The 21,323-nt window shown below is 35.0% G+C and overlaps 2 non-coding genes across 2 annotated transcripts; one reads left to right on the top strand and one right to left on the bottom strand.

The window, feature by feature from the left end:
- Positions 1–17,255: 17,255 nt before the first annotated feature.
- Positions 17,256–17,420, bottom strand: LOC131801310 (U1 spliceosomal RNA). The gene has a single exon (XR_009341776.1). It is a non-coding gene; the product is annotated as a U1 spliceosomal RNA (small nuclear RNA).
- Positions 17,421–18,033: 613 nt separating this feature from the next.
- Positions 18,034–18,198, top strand: LOC131801312 (U1 spliceosomal RNA). Its single transcript, XR_009341778.1, has one exon. It is a non-coding gene; the product is annotated as a U1 spliceosomal RNA (small nuclear RNA).
- Positions 18,199–21,323: the final 3,125 nt, after the last annotated feature.

The following is a 21,323-nucleotide window of genomic DNA, read 5'->3' as shown; positions in this document are numbered from 1 at the left end:
TTTCCAAAATACTCTACTACAATAGTCCAACGGATTTGTATCCGGAGATTTTGGTGGTCATTGTGCGCTGGAAATGAAGCGAGGAACCTCATTTTGTAACCATTCTTGAGTGCCGCGTGCTGAGTGCGATAGTGCTGAGTCTTGTTGAAATGTCCAAGGTCTGCGGCCAAAATGTTTACGTGCCCACGGCTTTAATACACCCTCCAGTATATTTTCGCGATAATATTCGGCCTTTATTCTCATACCACGGTCGATTAAAACGAGCGGAGAGCGACCATCGGCTGTTATGGCGGCCCACACCAGCACCAGTTCTGGTGGCCAACCGAAGGTGCACATTTTCATCCGACTTCTTTGGCAAGTAAACACCATCATTTTGTTTGTTTACAAACTGCTGGACAATGAATTTTTTCTGATCGAAAGCGAAGAAAACCAAATTCGGCAGTTCACCACTTTCGGCCAAGCGTAGCAAGTCTTTAGCTCTTTTTTTTTTCTGTTGCGGTGTAAGTTTTTGCACTTTTTGGAATTTCAATGGCTTTACCCCGAGCTCATTTTTCAATATTTGCCGAATGGAATATTGCGATATGTTCAGTTCACGAGCCATTTTTCGGCCACTGCGATGTGGGTTTCGAGCAATTCGCTTCTTTACTTTTCGTACCATTTCTGCTGATGTTGACGGTTTCTTCCATCCACTTTCTTGACGTCGGGCTACGCTACCAGTATCACGGGTCACGAGACACAAAAGATTTGTTTAAATTTAAGTACTGGAGTGCTCTAACGATAGCCACTTGTGGTTTTTCAGGCAAATATAAAGAAATCTCACTATCACGCTTAAATTCCATCACGAATAACTTTTTTTCTGGAAAATTCGTACCAAAATGCTTTTGTACTCTTAAGAACCATATAATGAGCTGTCACCGGAATAATTTTAACAGCTGTCGGACGAGTGGCTTAGAAATGTCAGCAGTTTTAATTTGGTTGCAATTTTTTCATCTCACCCTGGATATGAGGAGGTCTCATGAATAGGTTTTAATGATTCTAAATTGTTTTAAGAATATTTCTTAATGGATCCTGGAATTTTTTAGATTATTTTTTAAGGATTCTGGGTTTATTAAGAAAATTCTTTAAAGTATCGTGGATTTTTTATAACTATTTTTTCAAGGGTCATGGATATATAAGGTATTTTAGATCTCTTAATATTTTTTTCAGGGAGTTATTAAAAATATTATTTCAAGGAAAGCGGATTTTTAGAAAAATTTTTAACTATCATGATTTTTTTAAATAATTTCGATTTGGCTTGCCTGTCTCTCGAAGAGAGTATTCGATTTGGTTGAAACATGGCACATTTTGATATTATTTTCAAACTTATATCGAGTTCGGAGATGGACTATATCGGCCCATTTCTTCGGGCCCACTCCCAGAAAATTATTTACCTCATAGAGTAAGAAAGAATAGGCCAATTCTGAGCAAAGATTGCGACTCCCTATATTTTTATCAGGTACGATTTGACCTACCCCCTCCGTGGTTTGTTGGAGTGGGCCGATCCATCAAGTATCTCTCTTTTGTTTGTCAATATTTTTAATAATTATAATTCTTAAAATAATGTGAAATAAGAGCCTGATCGTCTTCATTCTTTGACATCTCAAGATTTTTATTAAAACAAGATGTAGTCTGCAGATGGGATATATCGGTTCACTTTTTTCAGTACACCCCCACATAGGGTCAATTTTTTAATAATTAAAATTTTTTATAATAATGTGTGAAAGAAGAGTCTTACGGTGTTCAAATTTCGCACATCCCGATGCTTTTACGACATAAGATTTGGCATCAAGAACGGATAGAAGGGAACTCATCCACAACGGGTCAAATTTTTGAATAACCATGACGCTCACAAAAGGCGCTCTTCGCCGATTATTTTAAAACGTAGCACATCCTAACATGAGATCTAATATGGAGATGGGATACACCCGCATATTCCTTCTGGTACCTTGCTTCAAAAAGGATAAAAGGAAAGATCTGGTATGTAGATGAAATATTTCGGACCACTTCTTTTGGTTCCTCTCTACAACGGGACAAATTTTTTTAAAATTATATTCCACAGAATATGGGAAATTTGAAGAGAATTGGGTCTCACAACTCAATGCTGGGTTATCCATCTGTTGACAAATCCGCCTGATACTATTTAACATGTTTTGTACCAATTTTGCAAAAATACAGCACCAGGGAGTCTCTTCCCACCGAATTTTAAAATTCTATATTCACAGGTTATCTCAATATCTATCGCAAAATATGGGTTACAGGATCTCCAGCTCTAGTAATGATTTTAATATTTTTCGTAAAATTATAGTTCTTCCAAGACCACATACTAACAAAGAGTACAAATCAAAGTAGTTTATGATATTTTGGACATTGGGAGTCGGCAAAGTTGTCCCATATTTATATAAAAACTGTGTTCTTGGAAAGGCTCAAATATTTCATTCCTAACCACTGTCTCAACACTCCACCATTTCCCGTTAAAATTATGACAAATCTAATTTTCCTTGAAAGAAAATCAAACCAAAAAAAAAAAAAACGTAAAGAATTATATAAATGATGACATTAAGAAGTTCTTAAACCGCAATTGCGTTTGTCTAGAATAGAAACCGCAAATATTTCAGATAACCGTTTTAGCATGGTTCCTGTTAATGATCAACGTTCGAACGACAATTTTTTCTCAACCGAACAACATGCGGTTATGGTATTTCTTACACCCACCTTATACGTTTGTGAGTGTGTGCGTTTGTTTGAGTGTCAATTACAAGATTGATCGAACAGCGTATCTAACTCTAGAATTCGATTTGCATAAATTTTGGTGGAAGAATTATGGTTGGTAATAATTGAAAATACATTGGCATTGCTTTAATGTGTTTAACCTCATTTGATATTGACAGTTTCTGTTTTTCTCTTCTGTTCGATGTTGGTTTTGCCTGCTTTTTGCTGTGTTTTATAAAAAAACCCACATTGATTATCCAATCAGAGGTTGATGGCGTGTTTGTATGTGTGCGTTGCAGAACTGGTGATCAGAATGCAATCTAGCGATCAATGATCTTATGTGGTATAGTGGCGGCAATAAATATATAGGCATTTATTATTATTTTGAAATATTCACACACCAACACATAGAAACAAAACTTTTTTTTAATTCCACTAAAGTGTCCACCCTCATCTCAACGGCTAGAACAATTAAAGCCATTGTTTTATTGGGCTCCATAAAATAATAACAATTTTCAAATCTCGCTCAACCATCTTAGCGCATAAATTAAACCATTATTTAATGCGTTTATTCAAAATACCACATGCTAAAATTGTTGTTGTTATTGGTTTTGCTGCCATTGTCTGAGGTTATTGTAATGGAATCACAATGCCCATGGCATGCAGATATTATCTCTGAACAAAGAAAAAATAGAAGAAAAAATATGATGATGATGACGTTGCAGGCCACAAAGATCAAAACCATCCATTACTAATGTCGCAGTCAAATGCAAAAGATGCTTGAATCCACACGCTGCCAAGATGGTTTGAGTGCAGCTGGTTTTCTATGTGTTTGGAAGCAATGTTTTGAAGATACAGTAGAAGACATAACTATAATTTTTGAATATCTTTCAAACTAATGAAAGTTACATTTTTATTAAAACTTTAGAGGTTTTGGGGGTAGGTATTTAAAGGAGTAATCATTTTCAGTAAAAAATGGATGTTAAAAATTTGAATATAAATATTTAATATTAATGATGAGTACCAACAATCAGGGACTAATTCCAGATATTTTGCGTGGTATGATTATTCAAAATCGTTACCCTCTGTTGGGATGGTACATGAAGGAATGGTCCGAATATTTTAATTATTGCACACGCTTGCGAAGTTTGGATTTATATTTAAAAAATATATATATATATATATATATATATATATATATATATATATATATATATTTTTTTTTTTTTCAAGAAAAATCGACAAATTTTAAATATTACCGTTAACATTAACAAACCTTAAAAATCTTTCATATTATAGTTTACAGAGGAGAAACTGTTCCACAATGGACCCTCGACCAAATTTTCTGCCCCAAAACTATTTCAACGTCTTCATTTGTAAACCCTAGAAACCTTAGTAAAATTTTGGTAGACACCAGACTAGACAATATCTTCAAAATTAGTACATTTTAGTACTTTTCGAACAGTTATAATATACATTTGCAAAACCACCACTGAACTGGAATTAGAGACTTCAATATCAAATTTCGGGATTCCGGATCTATACATTCACTCAATACCTTTTAGTTATATATTACCATTAAGCACTTTTCGTACAAATATAGGACGTATTTCCAAAACAACCCCCTTTTTTTCTAAAATTTAGTACTTTTTGTACAATTATAGCACACATTTCCAAAACAACGCTGTATCTTTACCACAAACGTCAACAGTGACATCTATATAAAATTTCAGGATTTCGGATCTATCGCTTTACACAATGCCCAATTTAGTGCCACTTAGTACTTTTCGAACAAATAGAGTACATATTTCTGAAACCACCCCCATATTTCAATTCCAGAAACCAACGGAGACCTTAATATCAAATTTGAAGACTCTAGGCTTATTCCTTCACCCTATACCAGATTAAGTACCATTAAGTACTTTTCGTACAAAATATGGGACGCATTTCCAAACCACCGCCAAATCTCCAACACAGATACCATAATCTAAATATCAAATTTCAGAATTTTATCTCTATCTCTTCACCCAATACCAAATATAGTACCATTCAATATATTTCGTACAATTGTAGCACATATTTCCGAAACGACTTCCATATGTCCAGGCTACGCATGAGCAGCTACCCTAATACAAAATTTCAGATTTCAAGCACTATCTGTTCATACAACATACAAACATTTCAAATTACCAGCTTCACCGAAAACGGTACATTTAGTACAAATTTCCAAAACCACTTCCTTGCATCAACCCTATTTCAAAAAATTGATTGTTATTTCAAATTTCAAGATTTGAACTATCCATAAACCCCTATCCGTTCACATAATTTGACATGATACTAAATTTAGCACTTTTGGTACACGTATTGTTAGAATTTTCAAAACCTCTTTAGTTTGTCTATCCTTCACAACATCAAAGACTCTCACTTCAAATTTATGGTTTCCAGCTCTATACCTTTCCCGAATTTAGTACTTTTCGTACTTTTTAGTGCGTATTTCAAATCACCCGCCATATATTAACCAAACAGCACAAAAGGTGATTCTAATGCCAAAATTTAGACTTACAACTGAATTCCTTACCCAAAAGTCCAAATGAAGTACTATTTAGTACTTTTTAGTACATATTTCCAAAACCAACTTCAAATCTCAACCCAACACACTGACAGTGATCTTAATACCAAATTTCAGATTTCTAGTAGTATACGTTCACGCAATTGATCGAATTTGGCACCATTTAGTACCCTTCGTACCCTTGCTGAGCGCATTTCTCCTTACCCAGCAGCAGAGACCCCAACACCAATATTTTAAATTTCAGATCATACAGTGCAACCAAAACCAAATTCTACCGAATTTAGTACCATTTATTAAAGTTTCTACATTAAGTACACATTTTCAGAAACACCTTCTATATCAAGACTACTTCCCAAACAGACAAACCGTCTGTCTGTCTGTTGTAATCACGCTATCATTCGAAAGAATTGAGATAGAAGGCTAACATTTTGCACACATGTTTAATTTGTCAGTAAGTTCGGCCATTTTCATATAGCCCCCATATAATGGTACCTCCGGATATTCATTATTCTGATGTTTTTAGCGACATTATTCACCGGAAATATTTCAAATTTCCTATTTGAAGTTCAAAATGGATACTACCGCCTTTGACAGATAATTGTGTATGCAGGACCAGGTCTTCGTATAGGCCCCATATATCAGTACCTCCCTATATTTGGTATTTTGACGATTTTATTTTGTACGATGTTGTATTTGAAGTTCGTAATGGATGCTACAGCCTGTGACAGAAAATTGTCTATGCAGGTCCAGGTCTTCGTATAGACCCCCTATAACGGTACTACCGGTATTCCGCATTTTAATGATTTTAGCTCATTATTCACCGTTTATTTCAAGTTTTGAATTTAAGTATGGTAATGGCTTATGACAAACAAAGCCTATGTAGGTTCACATCAGAATATTTAAATTCATTCCAAATGGTGGAGGGTATTCAAAGTCCGGCCCGGCCGAACTTACTGCTTTTTAACTATTTATACCAAATTTTAAAATTTCTAAATGTGAAATGGTACGAAAATTAGTGATTTTCAGTACTTTTAGTACACTTCTAGTACGAATTTTCTAAAAAACTCAACCTTATCTAACCCTACCACAAACATTGACCCAATGCAAAACATCAGTCGTCTTTAGTCTTTTATATTATATGTGGCAACGCTAAGGATATAAAAACCAGGGATAGTTAGTAAAAAGTCATTTACTACAAAATAAAGTCCAAAAAATACCAGTTGATCTTCTTTAGAAATACAATTATGACGCGTACTAAACCACCCCTTGCCGTGGGTATCTTCCTTCTTTATAAAATGCTGCGTTAATATGCATATTTCCCGAACCCCAAATTCATGGCATAAAAAATCTTGAGACTGTGTCACGTTGATGATAATGTTGTAAATTTGATGAGTAGATTTTTTTATTCGCCGAATTATTTTTGACATTCCCACAAAGGATGAGTTCATCCGTGCATGTGTGTGTGTGCGTGTAGATGTCAATTGACAACTGGTTGTGGACACTGCCACTTATAGCTCTCCCCAAATCAATGTGGATTCAAGCGTGCATCTATTTTGGCGTGGCATGATGTACTTGAATCCGGAGGAATACTTCGGAGTATGAATCGGCTTAGTTGGTAGATATCGATTGATGATGTTGCAGTTCTTGGTGGAAACGAGCTATTTGTGTGTGACAGACATGTTATTGGTGTTGGCCACATTGCTGGTTGTTGTTTCTATGTCTGCTGGTTGCGCATGCTTATGCAGAGTTTGAATATTCATGAAATTGTGTGGCGTTTGAAATTGTGTTTCTGTTTTTCTTTTTTTGGTGTTTTTGTCGGTTACTTGACTTTTTGACCTTTAGCAGGGTCTTGGTAACGTCTGTCCGTCTGCCTGTCCGCCAGTTAGTTGGAACTCTTATGCTAGCTCAGTTTGACTATTTTAATGCTGTCGCGACATAGTGGCAATAGTTGGGTTGCATAGGCGTTACTTTGTCGCAACACATGGTCTGGTCAAAAGCGCCAAAGCGGTTTTCTTTATCCTCCTCTTTTGTTATTGTAAGGAGATGCCGTACCATGCCTCGAGTGGTGTTTTTTTTTTCTCTTTGCATAGTTTTAACTGGTAATTCAAAAGTGTGATTCACTCGTAAAAAAAGAGTTAATGTTAAAAAAACAAGATATACTTGGTTAAGAAATTTATGGCCAATGTTATGCAACAGTGGCAATATTTTGGCGTTTTCATGGGAAAATCTTCGAAAAATGGAAAATGTAAACAGTTTGTAAACATGGAAAATTCATTCATTGTAAGCGTGTGAAAAAGAATTAAATTTGAAAATATTTATTTTTTTTCGGTATTTGATAAAAATCTAGAAAACATTGTTTAACATCCGATAAAAATGTTGAAAAATAAAATTATCTCCATACAATCGTACAATTCGATAATATTGAAGGGTGCTGAACTGAGTCACATATCTAAATGTTATTCCCATGCTCGAGGTGTCCATAAATGTATGTTAGCAATTAAAGATCACCACAAGTTTAAAAAAGGAATAGATTATTTGCTTAAAACAGCAAAATCAGCAGAAATGGTTCGAAAAGTAAAGAAGCGACTTGATCGAAACCCGCAACGCAGTGGCCGAAAAATGGCTCATGAGCTGAACATATCGCAATATTCCCTTCGTCAAATATTGAAAAATGAGCTCGGGGTAAAGCCATTAAAATTACAAAAAAGTGCAAGACCTTACATCGCAACAGAAAGAAAATAGACCAAAAGAGCTAAAGAGTTGCTTCGCTTGGCCGAAAATGGTGAACTGCCGAATTTGGGTTTCTCCGTCTCCGATGAGAAAACATTCGTTGCCAGTAGTTTGTAAACAAACAAAATGATCGTTTTTACTTGCCAAAGGGGTCAACTGAAAATGTGCACCTTTGGTTGGCCACCAGAACTCAAGCACCGGCCATGGTGATGGTGTTGGCCGCCATAATAGCCGATGGTAGATCTCCGCTCGTATTAATCGGCCGTGGCATCAGAACAAATGCCGAATATTATCGAGAAAATATTCTGGAGGGTGTATTAAATCCTTGGTCACGCAAACATTTTGGCCGCAGAACTTGGACATTCCAACAGGACTCAGGACTATTGCACTTAGCACACGCCAAGTTATATATGAGAGCTATATCCAAATCTGAACCGATCTCGATAAAAATTGGCAAAGATATTTCTGAGCTGTATTTGATATATTTTCCCAAGTATTGTTGTTGCAGAGTACATATTACGGCTGCGGAGGACAAAAATAAGAAATAAATGAACAATATATATGGGAGCTATAGCTATATATGAGCCGATTTTGATTAAATTTGACATACTTATATTGAGGCCTAATTTGGGTGTATATGCAAAATTTCATACTATTCGGACGAAGATGTATATGGGAGCTATATGTAAATTTTTACCGATTATCTCCAATTTCAATAGGGTTCGTCCTTTGGCCAAGCAAATGATCTGTGCAAATTTTCATCTGGATCGAGCAATAAATGCGACCTGTACTTTGTTTACAAAAATACATGGACAAACGGACGCACATGCATAAATCGACTCAGAATGTGATTCTATGCCGATCATCAAAAGGAACTATGGGTCTATCTCGTTTCCTTTTGCCTGTTACAAACAAATGCACAAAGACATAATACCCTGACCACCTTGTAGTGTAGGGTATAAAAATACCAAAGTGTCGATCACCTCAAGCAAGCGCTTCGCCGAGAATGGGCCAAAATACCGCAGAGCAACATTCTCGCGGTTTCATTGGCCGTTGAAGGCCATAATTCGTGCCAAAGGTAACCATCTCGAACAAATCTAAAGTTATTCTATCATTTGATGGTATTTCCGACATTTTTGTCAACCCATTGAAATTGGAGAGAATTTTGGCACATCCTACCGAATTTAGAAAAGAAGCAAGTGTATCAAATTTGGAGAAAACCGCTTCAGATATAGCTATAGCTTCCATGCACTCCACAAGAATGATATTTGGTACCAGATATCAGATACTGCTCAGAAAAAAGTGTTTGAAATTTTGTAAAGATCGATTTAGATTAGGATAGGCTTTCGTATATATCTTTATCCGATTTCCACGATTTACTGTGGACCAAATGGCTATTATCAGTCCAATTGGACTGAAGCACATCCTACAGAATTCAGCCTAGAAGCAAGTACTTATATTTTGTTTTTTTGTTGAACATATATTTAATATCAGCCTAAATCGAGTAGATTTTTTCATATTCAACCGAATTTTTCTATTTGGAGAAACTTGGTCCGGTATATTTCGAGCTTCAATAAATATTTTTTTTAATATAATCCTCATAGAAGTTATATTATGCACCATACTGCTATGTTATTAAAGCCTCCGTCAAATTTTCTAGAAAATATATTTAGAGTTGGATATACTTTCTAAATCTAAAGCCATGATACGCATTCGAATAAGGTTCATCTACTTCTCATTAATCCCCAATATAAACTTTTTTATGGGAGCTCCACTAAATATGCATAGTGGTGTAGGGTATCATATAGTCGGCTCCGCCCGAACTTTAACCATTCCTTACTGGTTTAACGTTGGCATTCACTTTTCGAGTAGCATCGAGTAGCAGTTTATATAAATCTGCGTGGGTTCACTATTTTGTATAGTATTCGTAAATCAGTGCCCTAAATTCTCCTTGGAACGACGGTCGGATTGTTTCAATGCCTTTTGGTTGTCTTTTGATGAACGCTTAAAATTTTTCTATCACCAACAAACAAATGTGTGCTTTCCCTTTCTGTTACATTCCGAATTACATCAATGGCTCATGATCAATGATTCCTTTTTGCAGATAAATATTTAATGACATCGTTTTATTTTCTTTGTTTTATTTATACTCTCGTGACACATTTATTCAAATAAATGTAACAAATGTTTAAAATTCAAACCCAAGTGAAGCTTCAACGAATGTTTTATTCCAGACAAAAGCCAACGATGTTTGACTACTCTCCGTGGGGTCTGGCTCCCTCTCTCTCTCTCTCACTCTCTCTTTTCGGCCAGGAGAAAAGCACAATATTTATTTGTTCGATTTAAACGATAAATTAACCCAAAAGCTATTTTACACTTCTTTCGACTGGCTGGCTGGCTGGCTGGCCGACTGGATTGTAGCGAAAGGATTATATAACGAACATGGGGGGAGACAAAGAAACAAACAAATAAATGGAAAACCGTAACAGAATTCATGAAACCGTGTTTGACTACGTTATCACATTTTTTTTTCTTTTGGTTTGGACTAGTCGGTTGGTCGTTTGGTTGGCGGTGTCGTTACTCCTTGCCTATTTTACGCTGGCATACAAACAAAGTCTGCGAGACTGGTATTTGTATTTGGGTCACTCGCATAGCTTAGTTTGGCTGACTGATGGTGAGACCGAAGCATTTAAAACAAATAATAAAAATTAAATTAGCTGAGAAATGTTCAATTGTTGCCTGACGTCTGCAGGAATCATGGTCCAGACTAGAAAAGGCATTGCCAATAATGACAATGTTGTTTAAAAAAAAAAACACTGGAGGATACTAATGTTTAAAAGCGAAATTTCCAGATGAGAAAATTAATGAATGAACTGTATGGCTGGTACCGTTATAAGGAGGCATGGGCTATAGTACACATTACGATTTCTAAATTTCGTGGACGTATATAGACATTTCTCTTCCAGGGGTAAAGTGTTTAGAAAGAACTTCTAGTAGGGATTTTTAGACAATTCCATTGAAAAGTGTGGCTAAAATCGTCAACATACCGAATATAGGAATGTACCGTTATATGGGGGATAAAGGATAACGTGAACCAATATAGACAATACTCTTCCAGGGGTAAAGTACTCAGAAGGAACTCCTTCTCTGGATTTTCAGATAATTTCATTGAAAAATTTGGCTACAATCATCAAAATACCGAATTTCAGGGGGAACTTGACCTGCCTGCAGGCAAAAGACTGATCTGTGCAAAATTTTAGCTTCCTGTATTTATTCGTTTTGATTCCAGTGTGATTACAACAGACGGACGGTCGGACACGGCAAAATCGTCTTAGAATTTTGTGCTGATCAAGAATATATATAATTTGTTAAGTCTAAAATTATTATTTCGATGAGTTACAAACGGAATAACGAACTTAATATACCCTCCATACTATGTATGGTGGAGGGTATAAAAATCGGACACCAATTTCACTTTCTACGAGATTTATTATTTAACAGGTAAAATAGCATCGGTCGGTTTTGTTAACAGATATATACCCCCAGACTTGAGTTGTGATCATTAATACTGTTGACCCTCTATGGGGGAGGTTCCGAAGCTGTTGGACAATCCAATTCCTATCTGGCCTAAGTCTTACCATATTTGGACTATATCGACTACTTCCTATACTTTATATGAGACTAGCTGGCCCGGTCCGCGTTGCCGGCCCGTAGTTTTTGTCTATTATGCATATTTGTCAAAGCATAATTATTCACAGATATGACTGATATAAGTGTTCACGTACTGGTCGATTAAAAGTGTTTTAAAATACCTGTACCCATATTTAAGCCGTGGGCTTCAATATTTAAATCGTGGGCTTCAAAGGTGTGGATGTGCTATACAAATCTATTAAAAAGTATATATCAATCTTATCCCCAAGTAAGGGATCAAATTAATTTTTAGTCAAATGAGCAGTAATTTGGAATTTGCTGTATTTTGTACACCTCATAATTGAGGGCTGTATGAATTAAGAATAGCCAAAGTTAATTAATTTTTTAAAGCCATTAGCACCACAGATTGTCCATTAGAGTTCTTATAAGTCCCCCTAACCATGTCGGTCTGTTTGTCCGCCAAAAGGTGGACTTGAGGGGGTACTATTATATGGAAAAATTTGTAGATATGTTCAAACTTTTGTGTAAGATTTTCACCCCCCAAATACACATTTTTAGCGAAATCCTTTGAAATATGGTAAAATCAGGAGGTACCTTTATATGGGCACTACTCCGAGACATCGACCTACATTGAAAACATTCTTCTACCCCTTATAATCCAATATGACAAATAGAGACCAAATCAAAAATATAGCAGAAAAACATAGCATGTCAAACTGAAAAAAATTTCGCGTGATTAAAAATGAGTAAAAATAGTTTTATCCACCATATTTTTCATCGTAGTAGAATTCAATGACAAACAACAAATATTCGGTCCCGTGTTCATGTTTCCACAATTTATTTCATATAGATGTATATCCCAAACCTACGTTTCCAACCAATATTCTCTTGGGAGTTACAAATTTAATAGAATACAAAATTTTCTTTTCTGACCACACATTATATGTGAAAGTGGACTTGGGGATACTCAAATGTGGGGACTTTACTTAAATAAACTCCTATGTGGCAATTATCTGTATGATGGTTCCCTAACCCCTTAGAGACAAATATGCCAAATAAGGGCCAAACAATGAAAAAAGTGCCCAAGACCCCAAAAATAGCTTAAATCATATGATGGTTATATAAATATGAAATCGGGATGTACCCTTATCGTGAGTTATGAACGATATCATGACCTGCAAAAGTGATTTAAGGTATCTTGAATGTTTGTGAAGAATTTCTGGAAGGATAGAAATCCTTTTCTTACTAAAAGTCTCATTCGCTCTACTATTTTCCACCCTTTATATTTGGTATTTTACTGATTGTACTTCCAAAGAATTTAGCATTTTCAGCTCTCATTGGACGGATTATTGTCACATGAAAGAAGTAGGTCCACGCTTTGAAATGATCTCCATTAGGCTTTTTCTGTCATTTTTGGTTATTTAAATGTGTTCGCATCTTCCATCTAAAGCACGATGTCGGCCCTGTAGTTGAAAGGTAGATGTCAGTTAACTTCGTATTTCGCACTTATTTCATTTTTTTGGTGAAAAATTATTCTTTATTTTGTTCACAAAAAATCCACTGAATTCAATATGATAATACAAATTGAAAAAAAATGACAAAAGAAGAATAACAAATTGAAAAAATCTTCAACTTGTTCGCTGATGTATTACAGCAAATGTTTAAAGACCCTTACTATTATTTTAAAATTCGATTCCACTGAAAATTTTTTCGATTTTTTCCCGATTTGAGAATTTTTGCAATGAGATCTCTTTTTCGTGACTTTTTAGCGATTTTGAAAAATTAATTATCTTATAATTAATAATTATCTTTATTTTGGTGTGACCGCGTTAAATTATTTCGATATCATCTATTCTGTTTCGCCACCACATAATTCGGTACACACTTCCATGTAACCCGCCATCAATTTAAGTTCTCAAGAAACCAAGTCAATTAAATAAATTGGTATTAATATTCGAATTCAAAAATAAAATATAAAAAACACTACAAATGTACATTAGAAAAAAGTAAGTCAAAATGGAAAAAATCATGCAAAATAAAACATTACTATTGTACATTTGAAAAGTCAAAATGAAAATGTTAATATATCACATTTTTACGCGATTTTTTTGGATATTATCCTTTTCGGAGAGGAGACAACTCCGAATTTGTGTGAATCGTTAAAGTCAGTCCAGCGGTTCTTAAGTTATAAGCGTAGTAACTAACACAACTTACATTTATATATATAGATATGTGCAAATTTGGAAAATGTGGAAATATGCGTGAGGTAACAAATATAGTTTACCGAAGTAGTCCATTTTCATACTTCATCGAACACAGATAAAATTATTGGTATGGGCAAAATTATTGGAAAATCGAACATTTATATCCAAATTTATGAGAAATCATAAATTCCGATAAACCACATATTCATATCAGATTTCTGGTTAAGAGAAATATTTAAATATAGCAAGTTGTAAAGAATCGCCGACTAGTTTCGCAAGTTAAAACAGATATAAGTATTTGAAATTGTGACCCTTTGTGGGTGAGGTACCAGAAGGGGTTGGCAGATATATTCCATTTTCGCAACAGATCTTGTGTTAGCAAAAATATTTGGATGTGTGAAACTTGAAGAGAGTTGGATACTTATAACGCTTTCTTTGAGCGTTTTGTTTTCTAAAATCTTAAAGCACATGTGGGGGAGGTACCAGGATGAATAGCTCGATCTCTAACATATTTATAACAGATCTGTGATGATGGAAATATTGAAGGAAATCTGGAGTCTGGATGGAATCGGATGTTAATTTCGAGTTTTACGAGCTTCACAGATATTCAAAAGTTGATCCTTTGTGGGGGAGGTACCAGAAGGAATGAACCTATATACTTGTGTTAGTAAAAATAATGGGATATGTGAAATATGAAAATAACCGGATGCTTATTTCGGAAATTTGTAATAGTTTTGGTTATTCAAAACATTGACCCTTTTTTCGGGGAGGTACCGGAAGAAATGATTCGATCTCTAACATCTTTATAATGGATCTTGTATTGATAGAAATATTGAGATGTGCCAAGTCTGAATGGAATGGGTTTTATGTTGACCTGTGGGAGGGAGTTACCAGGAGGAGTGGACCGATATATTCCATCTTCACACCAGACCTTGGGTTAATAAAAATATTGGAATGTGTGTAATTTGAAGACAATCGGACTCTTACATCACAGTGTATACAATTTATAAATATTCCCTTTGTGGGGTAGGTACTTCATGGGGTGGGTCGATATTTTATGGGGATATTGGGATTCGCAAGGTTTGCACAAAATCTAACGATCCTATCTTATTCTATGAGGTAATTTATTTTATTTGGAAATTATGCACTTTTGTGGGGGAGGTACCTGAAGGAGTGAAACCGATGTTGCCCATCTCCAAGCTCGATTAAGTTTTACAATAATACTACGATTTGGATCAAATCGGATACTCTTTTCGAGAGTTTCGTGAGCACCAGCCAGACGGACGGACGGACGGAAATTCCTAGATCGACTTCAAATTTCCTGAAACTGATTCGGTCAAAAGAGACCTAATATCAAATGGTATATACCATACCATGTGATAGGCATATGACTTAGGGTATACAGTATTTTTTGCTTACCTGCACAATCAAAAATTGCACGACATCTTGTGCAGCAATGCCCAAAATGCAGATAGCACAATGAAGCAGGTATCTTTAATTTTACTTACGTGCACAAAAAGAGCAGGTATCTTTAATTTTCTATTCGTATGTATTTGAGCATCAGTGGTGTTTTATCCAGCAGAACCATCTTTTAGTGTGGGAGAGGAAGCGAGAATATGTTTTTAATGCATGCTCTTTTCTTGTGTTGTTATTGTTTTTGCGAATACAAAAACAAAAACGAAGTGGTAGTTTTTAGTGTATTTTTTGAGTTTGCAAAAATTTTCTTGTGCAGATAAATACAACTTTTGTAACCAAATTAAAAAAAATTACCAAATTTTCGAGGCAGGAATGTCCAATGTGCAGCCATCGATTGGGCACTTAAATACAATTCAAATAAAGGGATTCAGAAAAAAATGGCATAACAAAAGTTTTTTGGTCTGCAAAGGCCAATGCGCAGCTAATGTTGATGCAGGTAAATAGAAACCACTGTATATTAAGCTATATGCAGAATAACTTTTAACAAACTAAAGAATTTAGATTTTGGTAGAAAAATCTGCAACACTGCTGTTGATAGGAACTTACAATTCCAAATATTTAGTCACCGTTATAAGGTTTCGAAAACATTATACGAAAACATAGTCCTGTAAAAATCATTTCGTCTCATATATTTTGCGTTCTCCTAACATAACATTTGACACAATTCCGTTGGAAAAATTTGTCAAATTTATCAAAATACCGAATATCAGGAAATACCTTTATATGGGGTCATTACGAAAATCTGGACCTGTGTAGACAAATTTCTGTCATAGGCGTTGAAAACTATTGAGAACTCCAAACTTATACTTTGAAAAAAATTCCGTTTAAAAATATGAATAAAATCATTAAAATATGGAATACAGGGAGGTATTATATGGGATCTATATTTTGAACCTACAAATCTACGCAACGCAAATTACCAATTTTCACAACATTTTACTTTTGATTTGACAAAGATCTCAAAAAATTTTAAATTGACTGGTACTGTTATATGAGGCCTGTACTACAAGTTAAATGACCAATTTTAAATATCAAAATATTTGCGGTTCATTTGAGTAAAACATTATCAACCTACTATTCAAATGCTGATCAATAATATAAATACTTAGTGGGGTCTAAAATACTTATATCGAGGAATTATAAGCGGATTAACAATCTTTATATTCCCTCCACAGCATGGTGGATGGCATAAAAATCAATATTGGAAAATGTCGGTTTTGGCCAGAAAAAATTATTTTCTTTAAAAATAAAGCATTAGATTCGCATCAAAATTCTGCACTTTGGCAGCCCTAAAAAATGCTCCTTTCAGTCTCACTGAAAGTGAAGGGTGTAAATGCGAAAAAAAAACTCAGTTGGGTGCTTTCGCCGAAAATAGAAAAACATCGACTCTATCATGTAGGATAATAAGTCCCGATGTAATTGTAATGAATTACAGCGAGATCAAAGCCCACACTGAAGGTAGGTAGGCATTGTATGAAATTTATGGGGGTTTTACAAAAAACATATTTCAACAATGGTCAGTGAGCATACCAACCGCCAACCATCCAAATAACCGAGTGTACAACAATTATGTATGAATGTGTGTATGCTCCTGTCGGACTTTCATGAAGTGTAATATTTGTCTGAAATTTATTGACCCATATTAAAAGATTGTTTTCAAAGTTGTTTTGTTTGTTTTGCCCACACACACTCTAGCTTTTGTGGCACATGGCTGACAATACGGGATGTTGCACAATGGTAAGTTGTGTAATAAAAAGAAAATATTTTTTTGTAAATCTCAGCCAACCTTACATATCGGATTTGATAAATATACCCTATAGCATAAGTCTGAAGGACAGAAGTTTTAGTTCTACAACATTTAAAATTTATCAAAATAATTCGGGACGGCGCGTACGCCATTCCCGGCTAACAAAAATTACACGCACGAGTTATTCACATTAGGAATAATCGCGGAGGTCAACTCAATCTGAAGTGCAATGATCAAGCCTCGCTCCGGGGGAACCGCCTTCGTGATCACGGTAACCCCTACGCCAGGTAAGTATGCTTTCCTCAGCTCTCGTTAAACGTCTTAAGTGACGGATTTGATTAAATAAATGAGAATTATTTCCTTATAATCAAAGTGTACCAATTGTCGACTTTACATTGAGGAGAAACATTTGTATGAAAAGGGAATGCAATAAATAGGGAGTGCTTCGGGGGTTGAATACATTTCAGTCCTTTGTGTCCAGAAAAATAAGAGAGAGATTTTATGGGAGAGTAATGTTCTCCAGATAAATAACGGCTGGCATAGGCAAAGAGAGAAAAGGTTGTGTGTGTTATTAAGGCAAAAGGCTGTGCTGACACGCATCATATTCGACTAAACCAGGTAGAATTTAAAATTTGGCTGCAAACAATCAAGGGTGTATTTTTTGCTTTAATTTCTCGGAGATTTTCATGTGCCGACATATATTAACTACCTAAAAATGTTGTGAAAAACGAGAAGAAATTCAACCCCAAATGTATCTACTACTAAAATCTTATGCCATACACTCATTTCTTTGTTAATTTTGGATTCAATGTTGATACAACCAAAAATTATTTTTTAATAAGGGAAATAATTCTCATTTAGTTAGTAAAATTGGTCACTTAAGACATTCACAACGAGGTGAGGAAAGCATACTTACCTGGCGTAGGGGTTACCGTGATCACGAAGGCGGTTCCCCCGGAGCGAGGCTTGATCATTGCACTTCCGATTGAGTTGAACTCCGCGATTATTCCTAATGTGAATAACTCGTGCGTGTAATTTTTGTTAGCCGGGAATGGCGTACGCGCCGTCCCGATTTATTTTGATAAATTTGAAATATCAGTGGGATTTTGTTGTCATACAAGAATCCGATGGGTCGTCTAAAATAGGAGTAATTAAGTTCAATTCATGGTCATCCGATTTATTGAATATCCCAGGGCAAGGCAGAGAGCCTCAAAATTTTTTTGTGATTGTATGTGTTTTGAAATAACAAAATATTGCAAGTGTTTTTTTGCCTCTCTTTGCACAGTGAGAAATATTTTGTTGGCCTTTTTTGATTTTTATATTTCGGGTTTCATAGCAAATTAAACTTTTCAACTCATTAAAAAAAAAAACGCTGTTATATTAAAACTATTAAATAAACTATAAATTATTTTGTAAGAGAATAGATAACACGAATGATGCAAAAAATAGTTAATTAAAAAAAAAATATTTTCACAAAGTTTTATCAAATTATGGAAATGAAAATTATTAAAATAATGATAATAATATGAGTAATAACAATTTGTGTGGAGAACTAAATGATATATAGAACCTTTCTTATTCACTATCGAAATGAAACTGAAAATACTTCTTTGTGTGACCAAATCAAAACCCAAATTAGTCCATGGCCATCTTTGTCACACCTGTTTCAGAAATAAAAATTAAATATTCAAAAGTGTTGAAAAGTGCATTTGATTTGAACCAAATATTGCAAAGCCAATAAAAAATTCAATTAAAGAAGAAAAATCTTTAAAGCTCCCTGAAAATGTGTAGTATGTTACATTTATATACACAATTATTTCTTACGGTGCATTCATAAAAATATCCGACAGCACATTCCTCGTCGACTGCTCGAACAATACTAAATATTCTCCCAAAACCATTTTGACAGAAAACTCAAAACAAGTTATTTTTTACAATTGTGTTGGTGAACACACAGACATCCCAAGGGATACTCTTTGCCTAGCCCTGGAATATCCATAGGAGCTGTATGCAGTCGGGAGTAAGGATATGTAGTCAAAACCCAAAGTCAACCTTTCCAAATTTCCTCCTTCTAAATGTATATTTTTTAGATCTACAATACCTGTACGCCCTTCTACATTATATTGTACGAGGCAGAATACCTTCAGTAGTCCTTCCATAAATAGGAGATTCTCTATAGGTTATTATGTAAATAAGTCCCGCTCAAGCCTTTAAATGCATAAAATACGTTTCTTTATGTGGAAGATCTTGTATAGGGATACTATATACACAAAATTCCTGCTATACATAAGTTGTGTTCCAGTACTTTTTTAGTAGTAAAACTAGCAGAAGAGAGAACAGTTCGAAATGTCATTCCCATTTAGGTTTGCTCAGAAAATAAGGGAACGGAAAATTAGCAGAAATGCGATAAAATGTCAAAATTCAAAATTCCAAAAGTAAACAGCCTAAATCGGACTGGTAAACCTTACTGAAAAGAGCGCCAACATTTAAAAAATGAGAATTGAAGACGATAAGTTAAAATTAATAATTTATAATAATAATTAATAATCTGATTCCTCATTCAGCCAGTCCTCTTCACTGCTGGACTCATCCAAAAGTGAATACATCAGTTGCGCCATATTTGCTCTTTTTGTTTTTTGCACGCCAAATATTAGTTTTTCCTTTAGTTTTCAAGTTGGTCATTTTCTTTATTGAAATGTATCAATACATTTTTCAACCTTGTTAGCCCTGCCAATTAAATGTCAAATTCACAATTTGCACATTTCTGCTCGGCCAAATTCATGTAGCTAAAACAAGCAGAAATGTGCACCACTCAGCGCCATTTTTTTCTCGAGAGAGCTGCAAGTTTTGCTAGTTTTTGGAGTACGGGAACGCGTTGTAGCAGAATTAGTGCTAATTAGTACTAATTTGCAGGTTCTGGAACACAACTATAGTCTTCATTGGAAAAAATACATTTTTCAAATCTTCAATAGAAAAAAGGTCTTCTAAGAGTATTCTAAAGGCAGAATACCTTCACTAGACCATCAAAACACACGTTTGATAGACCTTCTACAGATCATTAGCACATATTAGAATTTATATAGATTTCAGTACATCTAAGATCTTCCATAGGTCTTCCATATATAAGGGACTTTATATAGTCTTTTCATACCCTCAGTCATATGGCTACAGAGGGTATATATCATTTGATATGGTCAAAACGTGCCTAGTCGAAATAACGGTTTTAGTCCCTAGGTCTCTTTGGACCAAATCCGTTTCAGGATATTTGGAGTCGATCTAGCGATGTCCGTCCGTCTGTCTGGCTGGTGCGCACGATAATTCTCGAAAGAAGTATCCGAATTGTTCCAAACTTGGTACTTCGTAATATTTTTTTTTAAACCTAGATCGAGTTCGAAAAAATGGACAATATCGGTCCACTCCATCAAATACCTCCCCACACAAAGGGTCAAAATTTTGAATAATTACAACTCTTATAAGATGTGATGTAAGAGTTCGATTGTCTTCAAATATTACACATCCCAATATTTGTATCAACCCAAGATCTGGTGATAAGATAGAATATATCGGTCCAGTCCATCTGGTACCTCCCACACAAAAGGTCGAAATTTTCAAAAAAAATTTTTTTGCACAACAGAGAAACGATAATCCGATTTTGCTCCAACTTTGCACATTCTAATATTGGCGTCAGTGCTGGGTCAGGTGCGAAAATGGACAATATCGGTCCACTCTATCAAGTACTTCCCCCACAAAGGGTCAAAATTTTGAATAATTATAACTCTTATAAAATGTGATGTAAGTGTCCAATTGTGTTTAAAGTCTGATGTGAAGATGGAAATTATTAGTCCACTCCTTCTTGTACCTCCCCCACAAAGGGTCAAAATTTTGAATAATTATAACTCTTATAAAATGTGATGTAAGAGCCTGATTGTCTTCAAATTTCACACATCTCAATGTTTTTATTAACCCAAGGTCTGGCGGTAAAATGTAATATATCGGTCCACCCCTTTTTGTACCTTCCCCACAATAGGTCTAAATTTTCAACAAAAAAAAGAATATTTTCTGCACGGAAAGAGAAACGATAATCCGATTTTGTTCCAACTTTGCAAGTATTAATATTTGCGTTAATGCTAGGTCAGGTGCGAATATGGTAAATATCGGTACCTCCCTCCCAAAGGGTTAACATTTTAAATTATTGGAA

The sequence above is a fragment of the Musca domestica genome, unplaced genomic scaffold (assembly GCF_030504385.1).
Source record: "Musca domestica strain aabys unplaced genomic scaffold, Musca_domestica.polishedcontigs.V.1.1 15, whole genome shotgun sequence".
NCBI lineage: Eukaryota > Metazoa > Arthropoda > Insecta > Diptera > Muscidae > Musca > Musca domestica.
This window is presented reverse-complemented; position numbering and strand designations above follow the sequence as displayed.